This window comes from Lonchura striata, chromosome 17 (assembly GCF_046129695.1).
Source record: "Lonchura striata isolate bLonStr1 chromosome 17, bLonStr1.mat, whole genome shotgun sequence".
Taxonomy (NCBI): domain Eukaryota; kingdom Metazoa; phylum Chordata; class Aves; order Passeriformes; family Estrildidae; genus Lonchura; species Lonchura striata.
In genome coordinates this window covers 393,235-408,563 of record NC_134619.1, presented here as the reverse complement: position 1 = coordinate 408,563, position 15,329 = coordinate 393,235, and the positions used below count along the sequence as shown (strand labels likewise).

The window sequence follows — 15,329 nt, the reverse complement described above, 5'->3', positions numbered from 1 at the left end:
TTTATTTGTTATATTTCTTAATATAATGTACAACAGAATGTCTGTAGCAGAGAGGAGAGTAATAACAGGAATTCAAAATGTACTGCAAGACAATGATTGAGTGGTACAGCCACTATGAAAAAAGAACCAGTTCCATGATTATATTGAATGTCACCTCCTCTCAAGGAATGACCAAGGTTAACATCAACAGCAGGCTGTTTCGCCAAGTGTTTTGCCAAGATGGGAAGCTGTGTCTGAGGACCAGAGTTGGAGGCACTGGCATCAGTAATTTATCCTTCAGCTAACATAAATCAGCAAAGGAATTAAATCCTCTGTTAGTACCTATTGCATATCTCAAGGGGCACAGCCTGGGCTTCAACACTGATTGCACACTCCTGTCCACCTGGAGGTCCTACAAACCATCACCCTGACTTTTCTGACTCCCACACAAATAAATTAGAAAAATAATTAAACTAAATAATCTATCTAGATCCAGCAGCATCTGTATTGGCTGAGTGACCCCAGAGATTTTGTTACACATTCACATCATTCACAATATATGAATCTTGCTGCCAGTAAAAGTAATTGCTTAATAATTAACTTGGGTATTTATAAAGGCATCTTACCCTTCATCTAAATAAAAGTTCTGTCATTTAGCTTTGCAAAAAATGCAGTAACCAAAGGAGCATTTGGGTTAAACAAGAAAATAGTGTTGGAATAGTGGGAATCTGGCATGATTTAAAAGGAGATCTAAACATAAAGTACTATGATAATTTATAAACTGGGTCATTTTCTCTCCTCAATGCTAATAGGTAATGAGCATCAAAATCTCTTGCATGTTTTGAAGATAAAATGTATTAGACAATAAGGCCTAGATTTCAGATTATTTGAATGTAATGTAGCCCTGATAATCTAGTCCTGAAACAGAAGGTTTAACTTCTATTTTTGAAGTTTTTTCAAGGCAAAAATACCTCAACAGAAGAGTAGTTGAGTCTATTTTTTTGAGAGGGATAGAGTGTTAGTACAATACTGCAATAAAGAAGTTGTTTACCTGCCTATAGCAGCTGGCTGAAACCCTGGCAAATTTGCCATGCATCGTATAATGCAGGGCATTCCGTTCAATTTTGCTTCCATTCAAAACTGGTGAATGGTGTTGATGTTATGAATGAAATAAACATAAATTCATTTCTTCTGCCTTTTAAAATACCAGTGTGCATCATTATCACTGTCACAACCACTAACATCTTGTGCTATAGTATGAATCCTTGCTCTTTTAACAAGAAGCAAATGTGTAAAAATTATTCCAAGCACAATTTACAGACCTATAGGAAACAGAAGAGAGAAGGAAAGTGAATTACTATCTATGTCAGTTCCTCCTATATTTGAGAAGAATAAAATTCTAAAGAAATTTTGCTTTTGCATATATGTTCTGTGTTGCCTAGCATAAGCAAGTACTTTCAAGTCAACTCCCTCTGAGACTCTGGAGATTCAAAATCTATCTTCATATATACTGACATGTATTTCACTGGTGCAGGTCTGATTTGAATCCAGATACTAAGTCAATAAAGAAAATGGCAATTCTGTTAGAGACTTTTAAGTAGTAAAGGCTAGCAGCTAAATCCAACTGTGACTGTGGTTCAAACTGTTTGTCCCAAAGGGAGTGTTTGGTTTTAAGGGTCAATACATACAAAACATATGGCATATGCAAGTTGAATACTGCCTAACAATACTGAGGTATTCAACAGTTACCATAGTAGAGATTGTGGTAATCAGTGAAGCTGGAAAGATTTGCCATATAACCAGAAAAGCAAGGTGCCAGATCATCACATTAATCTATCACAATGGTTCCTGCTTCTCTTAATATCTACAAATGTGTATTTGTGTAGCCTAGCCTATAGTTGTACTTTTTACTTTATTATATTTTAGATGTAGAACAGGAAGCATGAAAACAAATGTTTAAATACATTGCAAATTAACACGTATGACTGAAGACAGCAGTAAACCAATGAGTGTTTGTTGGTGGTGAAGAGTGAAACTTGGAGATGACTTAAAGCCTCAAGAATCACAAGAGTATTCTTCGTCATCTGCAAATTATAGATCCACTGGTTAATATAGCAGTACACCTATAGTACCACTGTATAAGTGAAATACATCCTCCAAATGCCAACAGAAACATTTCCCATAGATAACGGTCTTAAATTCATAATTTCTTCTTTTGAGAATGAAGAAATTGCATTTTTGTCAATTGACATTGCTTAAGAAATACACAAATATTAGGAAACATTCATGGACTTGTAATCAGAAATATGCCTTATGCACATTCATTAGATGTATTGGATGTATTAGATTTGTGCACAATCTGTATTTGCAAGAGTGAGTAACTTCAGAGATTCCTCTGCTCTTAGACTCATTTTTAACTTGCCTTGTTCAAAATTAAATCATCAATCCTGAGATCTATACGATGTTTTATGGGATTATTTGATCTTTCCCTTTACAAATATAATTAAAGCATGTCACTCATCCATACAGATCACATGCATATATACAGGTGTGGTATATCGGTACAATCACAACTTTGTGACTTTGTTGAAATTGCAAAGCTTCATTAGAAATGAGGACACAGAGAGCCCCAGCAGTTTTCAGATCCTGAGGGGGTCATTTATTGATGCAATATTTTTTTTTTTTTTTTTTTTTGCCTGAAGGGTAGAGTCTAAACACTGCAATAGAACAATATTGAAGTACTTATTTTATCTTTTTTTCTTCAGCTAAAATGCTGGTAAGGGACTGTTTTTACAGTTTGGCAGGCAGCCAGCCATTTCACAGTAAATAATGTGAACCCTGTCCTGCAGTGTAAAGCTGTACATCTTTACAAAAATATTCAGTCCCCTGCTAGAGTCCAAGGAATCTTTGCTTACAAAGTGTCCCTGCAGAAGCTTCTACAGTAAGTAACTTGGCAGAGAATTCCAAACTATGTGAAGTATTTTTTCCCGTGTCTTTTTTTCCCCACTGAAAAGACTTAAGGTATTCCTCCTCAAGATGCTTTTCCTCAACATACTGGAGATAGGAAAAAAAATTCTGCTAGTCTTACTAAAATGTCTCAGGTACTGTCTTCTACTCAAATCCTGAAAAAGTACATTCTATGACAATCTGCCAGGTTCAGTACTGTATCAAAACTGACACGTGATACGTGCAATTGCTCAGACAGCCTCACTGGCAGTGTTCCATTTTAACTATATACTCTTAAAGTACGTTAATATACTATACACTTCAAATTAAGAAATTTTGTTTAGTTACCAACAACTGGTGTTGGAAATGGGCTCTCAAAAGGGTAACTCTTGGATACATATAATTCATTCACTTAGACTACCAGCTGAAAACAGCAGGATCACTGTTCTAAGACAGAAGCTGTAGAAGGTACAAAGCCAAGGAGTTCCATTTTTACCTAAAGTGAAGGCACTTTGTGTAAGTGAATGCATCTAGACAGGTGGATTCATCTTGATGAACTGGACGGAAAAGGCAGACTCCATCTTATAGAGTGCTTATATCTAAAATTAAATCTGGTTTAGGTTAAATGTAGAACCCAATACAGCAAGTGATGCTTTTAAAGACATAGAAAATCAGAAAAGTAATTACTGAGCATGAGTGGGTAGCAGAAGGAACTTGAGGACTCTGATCCTTCTGTCAGCACAGCTACTGCCTTTATATGTAACATACCAAAGGAGAAATCTAACTTGTGGAAGGCGATAATGAGGCTTTCTTTAACCTCTGTGTATCATTTCACACCTCATAAAAGGCAAGGATTTACAGCTACTGTTAAGCATGTTCTTTGTAGCTACCCAAAGAGCTTACTTCCAGCAGCTATCAGTCCAGTACTGTCTCTCTGCAAGTCCTCGCTCACCCAATTCACAGCACTGTTCAATCTTTAGGACCCATGACAAAGCCCAACTCTTTAGAGGATGGATTGTGTGCTTCCCCAGAACTGATTAACTATTCAGCGCTTGCAAAGCCCTTTCAAACAGAAAAGTGCTCTAAAAGCTACAGATTTTTATTGCTGAACACTTCCCTGTTAGCACTGGAGTTACAATCCATTTCCCCTAAAGTGTTCTGAGGAAGGGGATAGGAAACATGAGATTGCAGTTACCAGTTACCACAGTTATCAAAGACCATGCAAAACCTCAGCTGCCAGTTTTGGTAGCTATGTTTACACAGACTAATAGACAACTATTTTACCTGCTGAAGTTCAGACAGCTATTTCCTTAAGTACTTCTAGTACCTCTTGTTGCTATTGTTGCTTTTCTGTTTTTCCCCTTCCTCTTACAGATACAGTTGTTTGACAACAGAAGACATGGCCCTATGGGGTAGGAACTTAACATTTCACTTACCATCTGCTGGCATTTTCAGTGGTTACCACTGTCCCTCCACGTTTTTGCTTGCCCACTAGTGTCAGCAGCTGAATGACATTTCAACTGATTTCAGTTCTGCAGCTTCCAAGATGAATTTGTTTGTTTAGGTAAACACACTACACTGTCTAAATCTAGGCTAGGTCTTGTCACATTTGAAATAGCACATTCATTTTCATAACAGTTCCTCAGTCATCGCTGGCACATAACCAAAAAAAGCCAAAATAATCCTAGCTTTTGACACTATATATAAAGTGGCAACATTCCCACAGATCTGTTTTGTCTTTTTAACAAAGCAACTTCTTTATGACTAAGGCTCCAATGTATGTTTCTGACTAGTTTCTTCAGTCCCGGTGTGTTTTGTTTTGTTTTTCCACTGGGAACTTAACATACAGAAAAAAAGGAAAAGGTGGACGTGGGTTAAAAGTCCAACTTTGTTTTTGCACTCACATCTGAGTTCCCCTTGTATGGTTTTAGCTGGTTCACTTCAGAGAACAGTCTGCTTCAAGATCTGGAACTAAATCCATGCCCCAGGTTTGCATTATTTGGATCTTAGGGTTTGCTTTTACTTTCACACTAGTATTCAATTACTGATCCTATTAATGTAAATTTATATATGTTTATTTGGAAAAGGGAAGTTACCAAGAACAATCAGATTTGTTGGATTGGTTTAAGGTTAATGGATCTCCCAAGACATTAGGAAAAGATTGTAACAGATAGTGTATATCAATATTTTTATCTCGGCTTAAAGCATCACCCTAATAGATCACATTTCGCTCAGCTTTGCATAAAGAAAAGATGGGGAAAGAAAATTACAGCGTAATAATATGCAACATGCACACAACCATAAAACCAACATTCTTAGGGCAAAACCATAGTGTGGGAATGGCAAGAGATGGTGTTTCTTGAGCTTATTGTGTTAATGGGCACCTACTGAACATGGAAAACACACCAAAATAGTTTTGGAATAGTTTTCTTGGCAGTACCAGATCCTCATGTCATTGAACTCCCATAACTAGGCACCACAATAATGTTAAATGAAGAAAAACCAAGTTTTTCAGGGATACAGTGTTTTTCATAATGAATTCTGTGGAAACCTGTTAATTCTCTATCTTTGGTCTCCTGAGCTATAATTGCTTGCAGCTTTACCTCTGCATGCAATGCTGATACACTGCCTAACCAATGAAAAAAAGGCTTATTCTCTAAATTACTTTCACAAATGATCTTTGATGATTTTAAGATGTTTACTAGATTTGACAAAAAACACTGCCTAGGTCCTGAACCTTATTTTACATTCTATAGACTGCCAAATATTTGCTGCTTAGAACGAAACAGGAGAAAATGCTGTAATCCTAGAATAATAGAATGTTTTGTGTTTGAAGGGACTTTACAGATCATTTAGTTCCAACCCCTCTGGCATGAGCAAGGACATCTTCCAGGTTGCTTAAAATCTTCATCTGGCCAGGCCTTGAACACTTCAGGGATGGGATATCCACAGCTTCTCTGGGTAACCTATGCCAGTGCCTCACCTCCCTCAGAGGGAAGAGTTTCTTCCTAATATGGACCTAAGCCTGCCCTCTGTCAGTGGAAAGCAATTACCCCTTGTCCTGTTGCTCCAGCCTCTTGTCCAAAGTCACTCTCCAGCTCTCTTGGAGTCCTTTAAGCAGTGGAAGGGTCACTAAAATCTCCCTGGAGCCTTCCCTTCTCCAGGTTGAACACCCCCAGTTCTCCCAGTCTGTCTCCAGAGGGGCTTCAGCAGGTCCACACCCTCCTTGTGTTGGGAGCCTCAGAGCTGGATGCAGTACTCCATGTGGAATCTCATAAGAGCAGTGGAGGAGGAGAATCACAGCCCTTGACCTGCTGGTTACTTAGCTTTTGGTGCAGCCCAGCATACAGCTGGCTTTCTGGGCTGCAGCATATATTGCCACATGTTATGATGCACAATGACTGAATGCCTATATTCAAAGACATTATTTACTAGTTATTTTTTTATAAATAAATTAATTAAATACTGTAATTAATAAAGTGTCCTTCTTCAAGTTCAACTGTCTCAGATCTCACAGATGAAAGAACGATTCACAGGCAAGTTCAGCAAACTGGCCAAGGTCACATTCCAAGTAAAAATACAAAAGAAAAATCCTAAATTGATCTTGGCCTATTGACATCCATGACACACATACATGGTGTATGCATGCAGAATTTGTCATATTGCTAATCTCTACAAAAAGTAGTAAAAGGGTAATTAGCAAGCAGAAAGAAAATGTATTTTAAAAATGCAAGCAACTGCCTTTGCTCCAGTCATTTTGTAAATTAAACCACTTAATGGAAAAATATTATTTTGAGACTTAAGACATAAGGTTTTATATTTACTAGCATTGTTTATTATAGCAGTGGACTGGGACAGACCTACCTGTCTATGCTTTTAGACTTTGCCAAGATTTCTTGTACAATTGAACAAGTTATTTGTATTTTCACTGTTTCAGAGGTCAGATGTGTGCCTATATGTAGCTTTATTTATAACCATCCTTTGTCTTTCATATATGATGACAGCATGCTCTTCACTCGAGAGAAGAGCAATTTTTCATGCATGTATTTGATACCTATGTCAATTTGTTTAAGCTGTTAGAAGGAATTTCTGTATACTAATAAAATCAATAATAACTTTTTTGAAGTCGTAAGACAAAACCTTGTATTAATGCTATATATAATAGCTCACAAACTTATTACGACCAGTCTTGATTAGAATATATATGGGAATAACTTAGGCTTGAGAACAGCTTTGTAAGATTAATGGAAGATTCACTAGCCAATTTATCATTCTGGTAATTATAACTATATAGAAATTGTTCCTTAAAAATATCTTATAATGACAAATTGTCCTTTCAGATTTAGAGGCATTACACATGCACATTGAGAACAAAATTTCATCCATTTGGAGTCTCACAAGAAAGATTGCAATCACTTAATTTTGTGTACTTTTTAGAGCTTTTTTTGTAATAATAAGATAAAGCTCAGCTATGTTGACCCCCTTTAATGCAAAGACATAACTTTTTTAGTGGGCAAGAAATAGATCCCATCTTTGAAAATGTCTGTTTGGAGTAACATATTGAACCACTTACAACCCATGTCATAACAGCATTAGTATAAAATACAACTGGTTGGTTCCAGAAATATTTTTTTAGAATAAAAGAGCCTATGATTAATTTAATTGCAAGATTATCCATCTCATTTTGACCCTTTGACATTCAGCCCATCATAAAATTGTCTATACGTCAAATCCTCAAGTCCTGCAAATTGTGTCCAGTCCATACTCCAGTATAAAATCAATAATTTGACACTGTTCTGGTGAGATATAAGAATCTGACAATTTCAAAAAATGAAAAAAACCAAACAAATTAGAACTTGTGTTCGCCCATTAAAGAAATGCACCTTTCTTCCTTTACACATCATGAATCCCAAGATTATTTTCTTAACTTTAAGCTATTAAAAGTTGAGATGCATTTGCATCTTTTTATTGACACGAGTTCCTAAAAATATTACTCTAGAACCTGTTGGAATAGTGTCTTAGTCCCGGGATTTTCTCTGCAGAATCAACAGGAAATGCAGGCACCTGGTTAAAAAGCATAATCAGAAAGATCTGTAACAAGGAAATTATTAATACAAAAAGAGAAGTAAAACAGGAACTATCGCTCTGCTTTCGTGAAATTTTACACCTGCGCTGTATCTCAGCTACTGTTGTCTGGGGTGGAGACCTAAAATAAAGGACTGTGCACATAGACTGTCCTCTTGTCTGCGGGAAAACCCTCCGACTGGGAACGTGAATGGCTAAAACTCAAACCTGTTCAATAGTGAAAGAGACTTGGCTCTTTTGGGAGAGCTTGCTCACAAGAGACGTCTAAGTCTAAACACAGACAGATTTTAGCCCTGTTTCTCCCACTGAAGCAGGATGAGACACATTACTCCGTGCAACGTTCTACATGGACAATTCCTGTTATTTAGGTGGGAAGCGCAAAAATTTTATCAGGTCGAGACTTATCGCCTGCACACCTGGGGAGGATCAGTCCCACATGCAGCTCTTGCTCCCTGGCCTCCCCGTTCCTCCTGAGGAATGCTCCTGAGGCGGCTGTCCGGGCGGGCGCCGCGCGCTGGGAGGGAGCCGAGCGCTCAGGGAGAAGCGGCAGCGCTGGGACCGGGCGATTCTTGCGGGGGGAAGGAGGCGGAGCTCGGCTCCAGCCCCCGAGATGCACAGGACGAAGGGCTCCTTGTAGGGGCCGCGGGCTCTCTGCAGGCTTCCCCCTCCTCGGCTGCGCTTGGGCGGGAGCCCCCGGCAAGGGGCTGGGGGAGGCGCCCCGCAGCAGATGGTTCGAGCCGGCGCCCGGCGCGGCCGCACTGGCCAGCGGCGCGGGGACGGGCGGGCGGCGCGGGCGCGGCGCCCACAGCCCAGCTCGCTCGCCTCCCGCCGGGGTGCCGGGACCGCCTCCGCTGCGGAGCGCTGGGTGCCGCATCCACGCGCAGCCGGCCAGGCTCCCCGGGGCTGCTCCGCGGCGGGCGCCAGGCCCGGAGGGCGCGGCTGCCGCCCGCGCTCGGGCCGGGAGCCGGAGCTGCCGCCTCCTCTGGTCCAACCGGTACGCTGGGGACGCGGGGAAAGGCTGGGGGGATTCTCCCCGGAGTGGGAGACACAATCCTTCCCGGGGGGATTTCTATCACCTGTAGGTGAGGGGAAATCCCCACTCCCCCTTTCCCTTTATTCCAGCTTCATCGATGTAGAGTTACTTACAGTGAGTAATTACCGGGTTTCGGTCCTCGGCGCTCAGTGGGGATCTGGGGACGGACTGTCAGGTGGGGAGCTGAGATGCAGGAGAAGTGACTTGCCCAAGGTCACTCTGTGAGACAGTGGCAAATAATGTCCTGTGCTGAAAACTTCTGATTTCTAGTCCTGTGCTGGGCTGTTCAACACCCCTGCAAGGAAGGGACTAGGCGTAAATCTGGATGTAGGACTTGCAGACCAATGGAAGTGGGGGCTCTAATTAGCTGTGTTTTTGGTGGTTTTTTTCTTATTTTTTTAATTGTTGTTGTTGGTTTGTTTTAAAATCATGTATGGCTATTAAAACAGAGGTGAAGCATCTCTGTCATCTCCTTTGTTTTCTCCGACTTTCAGACATGTGAATGGATGCATAACTGATTATGCTTTTCTGTGACTAATGTTAAATTTAGTAAGAAATAAATGGTAAAAATACTATATTTTTTCGAAAACTCTTACCGTGGCAATAAATTGTGTTTTTTTTTCCTATTGATAACGAATGTCTTCTTACACAGGGAGTTGTTGTGAAAAGCCCTTAAATTGATTAAGTGGCAGCTGCATTCCAAAATTAATCTGCAGTGCAATAGCTTTTATTCTCAGTGCATGTAGTGTATAAGGCATGGCAGGCCATGCTTTTAGAACTTATGCACTAGAGTATAATGTGGTTGAGTTCTCCAAAGGATGCAGCTGGAGTGTTTGTTTTTGTGCTAGCTATATATGTGGCAATTCTCTTTCCTTCTCTCTCTCTCCTCTCCAAGCATAACTTCAATGAGTTTGCATGAAGATATTCTGTAGCTTATCCCTGCTAATGTTTAGTGTTTCTTTTGAATTTCTCATTATATGAAAGTAAAAGTGATACCTATGAGCAATTTTTTTAGATTTAAAGTATTATTAGAGTAGTCAGAGTCAATCATTTTTACAGACTTTAACTAATCCTTGCATTTCATAAAATGTTCTACAGCAGTGAAACTGAAAAGTTAAAATGTGCTGTTCAAAAGCTAAACTGTTCTTGCTAACTTCTCAGTTAACCTTAGCTGCTCCTCTTGTTTTTTTGGGGGGTGAAGAGGGGTAGCGAAATGGAACATGAGAGAAGTTAAAGACAGCTTTATTTTTAATCTCTGTTAGGGAGTTAGGTGAACTCTGCACGCTCTTCAACACAAATCATGGAATTGAAGGCCAGGTTTCTGGTATCAAAGAGTTTCCCTAGTGTGGACGTTTTGTCATTTGAATTTGGAGGGGTTTGTAGGTGTTTGTTTTAGTCTCATTCAGAATATAGAGTGTTAGTCTCAAATCCTTTAATGCATTTTTTCCCCCCTGGACTTAGATATTTGAAAAAAAAAGACACTTTTAATTGTACTTGTGTTTTGGCTATATATTATTTGATGGGCTTTTTTGTATTTGTTTTCTTTTTTTTTTCCTTCAATAGATTCCTTGCTAAGAGTCTCATTTAGGATAATTTCTAGCTGAAAGTGTTTGTCCGTATTGCATAAACTCATTCGTTTCCCCTTTCAATACCAGCTTCTCTGTCATTTCTTCTAAATGGATAGGAAAATGTCTGTAGTTGTTTTTTACCTAAGTAGCATTTCATGAAACAAAATGTTAATTTGTAATGGATGATGTTTTGCTCTGGCTATGTTTTGTTTTTAAGAAAGTTTGTGTATTTCACTGCTGTGGCTTCCTCTTGAGCATTTCTGTTTTAAGGATCTCGGGTTGGAAGAGTTATGGTTGCTTATCTACAAACAGTAATTCAAACAGTCTTGGTGATATCAAATTTGCAAATATAACTGATTTAAAACTGATATATAAATGATTCAGAGCCTTCTGTGTTGTGAGCGAGAAGGTGATAGAATAAAGCAAACACTTTTGCTGTGTAATAGAAATACGTATTTTTGAGATGATAGATTTAATATCTAATCTCAAGAAACTCTACAACTTGGTGCAAATTTATATTTTACCTTCCCTTCAAGATTGTTTTTAGAAAGAATTAATTTCAATGTCAGATATCTAACTTATAGATACTATGTATACTTACTTATAGATAGCATAAAATGCTATACAGTGATTAAAATATTTTTTAAATAGTTGTAACTCCTCACTGAAACCAATATTTTTTTCATTTTTTTCCTCTTAACATACTTCGTTCAGCCATCTGAAGATGTTGTCTTACTGTGAAATTTAGAATTGAGTGACAGTAAGATCAAGAACTTCTGCAAACCCATCAAAGAATCTTGGTTAAAGTTTTCAGTGAGAACATACTTCTGGGTAGAATACCCCATGCCTTTGTCAATTTTCATGAAGAGTAGGTAAAACCTGCCTTTTCAGTTGTCTCTTGCAGTATTCTTGACAGAACATGTTCTAATTTTTTATCAGTGTGCTGGCTCAGTTTCTCAGGCTGGAGTAGACATAATAATGACATATAGGCTTATGTATAAAATGGATGTTCCAGTATGCTCATGTTCTTTAGAATATCTTGGGTTTATTCTAGTACAAACCATGATTTAATTTGAAACCTGACAAGCTTAATGAGTGGGACTTACTTTGTCTTCTTTTTTTTTTTGTGTGTGTGTGTTTTTTTAGTATTTTGTTTTGTTGTTATGGGTTTTTTTTGTTATTTTTTGTTTTCCCGTTGCCCCCCACTTCCTATTTATATGAATTTCTTATACACTTGGATTTTTGTTTAACTTTTGGAAATTGTCTGAATTTCTCCATGTAGTTTCTTGCTGGTTAATTGCTTCTCCACTGTTTCTGCCACCCGTCCTCACCCTTCCCTTAAATGGTGTGTGGGAAGAATTTTTGAAATTATAGTACAAGTTCAATAAAGGAGGATTTCAGCTAATTAGCGGCTGACCTCTGTAGGAAGAAAAAGGATGTGTAATATTTCTGAATTCTATAAAAATGTTATTCTAGTTTCTCTTTGATATTTTGTATTTCTGTGCGTGTTTTCTGGCATTAGTTCACCTTTTGCAGTAAAATCAGAATAGCAGCTCTAAGGTCACTGACTTTAAGCGGTTTGTGGAACTGAAATAAAAGTTCTGATGAGTATTTACTAGTACTGATTTGCCATATTTAATGGATTGTTGGGGGAGAGTGTCAAAATAAAGTTAATCTATCAGGCTATTAGTTGTTGCTAACCTGTATGTAGTATTCTGAAATGAAGGTTGCAACTTTGTGGTGATGGATAAGCAACTGTAAATATCGATACATAAGACGTGAATGGTCTTACGTATCAAGAAATGACAAATATTAGATGAAATTTCATTGCTTCTGGAAGACTTATTTCATTTAGAAATGGGCAGCACCTTATTTTAAGTTCCTGAAAGGAAAGCAATTGAATTGCCTTTCTTATTTGTAGATTTTAGGCAGCAGTCATTGTGAAACACTGAAATTACTGATCCCTGAGGTAGGAAACCCAGTAAAGAGTGTAGCTCTACTATGATCTGACAGTTCTGATAATCTCCAAAATTGAGTCATTGACTATGACTCTCCAACTTAATAGATTATATCACTTTGTTGCTGTAGGACACGTGAAAGCATGACACGAGCCACCTGCTACTTGCAAGGTAAAGAAGAAAGTTGATTATCTGACTCTGTCTTTTATACCTTCCCAAGGGTGACATTGGATTGGAGAGTGAATGGGCCACCTCTTCAAAGACATTGGATAAACTACTAGTACATCAATTGTTCTCCACCCCCATGAAAGAATGTAAACAATATGTTGTTTACAGAAATTGTGTGGGAAAGTTATCTAAAGGAATGTTAACTTAGAAGGCTTTAGGAAGTCTTAAGAATCAGGGTGACATCACTTTATATAAGAACTTGTGATTTTGAGTAGTATTTGGGAAAGGAAGATTGTGCATCTAAAAGATGCTGAGTTGTGTCAGTAGCTGCTGTTCTTTTCAGTCTGGAGACTGAATAAGGAAAATACCTTATGGGTTTTTGGTATCTGTAAGTCCTGATCAATTGACCTGTTATATAGAGTTTCTTAGCTCTGCATATAGATTTATTATTTTTCTTCTGGATTCTGTCTTTGTGGTTGAAGTGTTAACAATGTGAATTTCTTTGTGCATCTTTTTTTGCAATTACCTGCATGTTACCCCAGTGGGTAGAAAGAACACAAGTCAAAAAGGTCCAGAGTGTGTTTTATGGTGGCGTTTTGCTCTGTTTTTATAATTTTAATATAAGTATCTCAAACTCATACATTTTACTTCTGTGATTTAAATATGACTGAAATATGCTGTCTGGGAAATTGCAGCTTACTTCTAAGGAAAGTTAAGGTACCAAAATTCTAAGAACAAAATTTTCAATACTTCTCCAACAACAGATACTGGGTAGGCACATGATAAGAAGACTAGTACTTAATTTTTTTATTTTCCCGTGTAGTACAGTACAGCACCATTTGAAGGACTTCCTAAATAACTGGACTCCTTTATGTCATCCATTCTTTATCAGAGGGAGAAGTAGTCATTGTGGAAGACTTGACTGGTTTAGAGAAAAATTTTATGTTTCTGCTCTTGGAAAGCCTTTTTTCATAGGTAATGTGTGCAGAGACAAATTACTGTATAAAACGTAACTTAGTTGTGCATATGGAAGTGTGAGACAGTATGTTTGCTGTCAAAGACAACACTGCAGTGTGTTTTCTGCCTTCTAATTCACTGGGTAAATCTTCATCTCTTGTTGGATATCTAGCAGTATCATGATATGATGGTGTCTGTGGTCCAGTTGTGTCTTCCAACTATTCCAGATCCTAGAACACTGATGAAAGTGGAGCCATCTCTAAGAGTAGATAAATGAATTCTAACTAGTACATATAAATCTCTATCTAATGATCTGTCTTAGTCACCTTTGTTTGATAGTCTAACTGTAAGATCAAAGCAATCATTAAAAATTCTATTAAATTACTTTGCCTGTGATATTTGCATGGCTTATCTTCTTGGTGCTGTCTGCTGAAGAGCAGACTTGCAACCGGTGGACTTTAGATAAGGTACGAGATCCTGTAGGTTCTGTAGCTGTTCACAGTATATTAATGGTGTTAAATTAGTAATATCAGCAACATTAATTGATTTTTTAAATTCAAACTGTGACATTTGTTTGGTAAAATGATCATTAAACATGTGCAAGCATTCTATGTGCAGTAAAAGATCTTTGGGCCCTGACAAATGGTAAATGAGAAAATTACAGGTTGTAGAAAAAAATGTAAGTATTCTTTTGGAAGTTGTTATATGGCAAGACAAAAATATTTCCCTCTAAGCAAAAGAGGTTTCATTTTCACCTCCATAAAAAAAGCTGGAGACTGTTCTACTTACTTAATACCTCTGTTGGTGTCTTCCTTTCTTTCAGGCACTGCTGTTGAATAGGGATTTGTCCTGATTTTCTGGAGTGAAGTGCAAGTAGTCCAGCACTTCACTCCAGAAAAGTGGTGTAGTTTCAATTTCCTCCTCTTGTAATCTTCTTGAAAATTTTGAGACTGTCTTTTAGTTTTTAACAGTTTTAGTTCACTTATTAAGTCCTTTTCCATCAGATGGCTGACTGTAATACTAACTTACACGTTTAATTGGTGAAATGCATTAACCATGGCTTTAGGGAAGGCCTTTAGGGAAAGGCTTAATCTAGTTTCAGATAATCCTTGTGATTTTTACTCTTCCTGTCTCTAGTAGAGTAAGGATTTGTAGTTTCACGTTGGAGTACTAAAATTGCTAGCTACAGATCATAAAAGCTTCAACAATGTGATGCATTTAGAGTAGCTTATTACCTAGTATAATTTATATTTTATAGCTTCTGCACCACTGTTCTAAAGTGTGACTGAGTACTATATTTCAGCCACTACCATTTATCTCATTAAAGGTACAGCTGAAGTTACTGTACTATCAAACAATAAAACTAAACTGTGAATTCATCCTGCTTTTATCTTGTAATATGGCTGCAGTTTGCAAAGAACTAGACAGCCTTAAATAGTAAGTAGTTTTCAGAATTACAAAAATAACTTTCAGATACCTCAAACATTTTTTACCAGTTCTTGTAAGAATGAAGATATTACAATTAAAGCAATTAAAAGAACAGTTATATTAAATTTTAAAAAGATGAAGTATTACTGGAAGTTTTAACTTTTAACTATCAAAAATATTCTGTGACTACTTTGGTGAATAAAGCTA

General features: G+C 37.8%; 1 protein-coding gene across 1 annotated transcript in view; it reads left to right on the top strand.

Moving 5' to 3' along the window:
* The first annotated feature begins 8,914 nt into the window (after positions 1 to 8,914).
* The window catches only part of SULF2 (sulfatase 2), an 88,156-nt gene continuing 81,741 nt past the window's right edge, over positions 8,915 to 15,329 (top strand). Inside the window, exon 1 of the mRNA XM_021539237.2 lies at positions 8,915 to 9,004. The gene's annotated coding sequence lies outside the window, so the exon portion shown is untranslated. The remainder of the gene's footprint in view (positions 9,005 to 15,329) is intronic.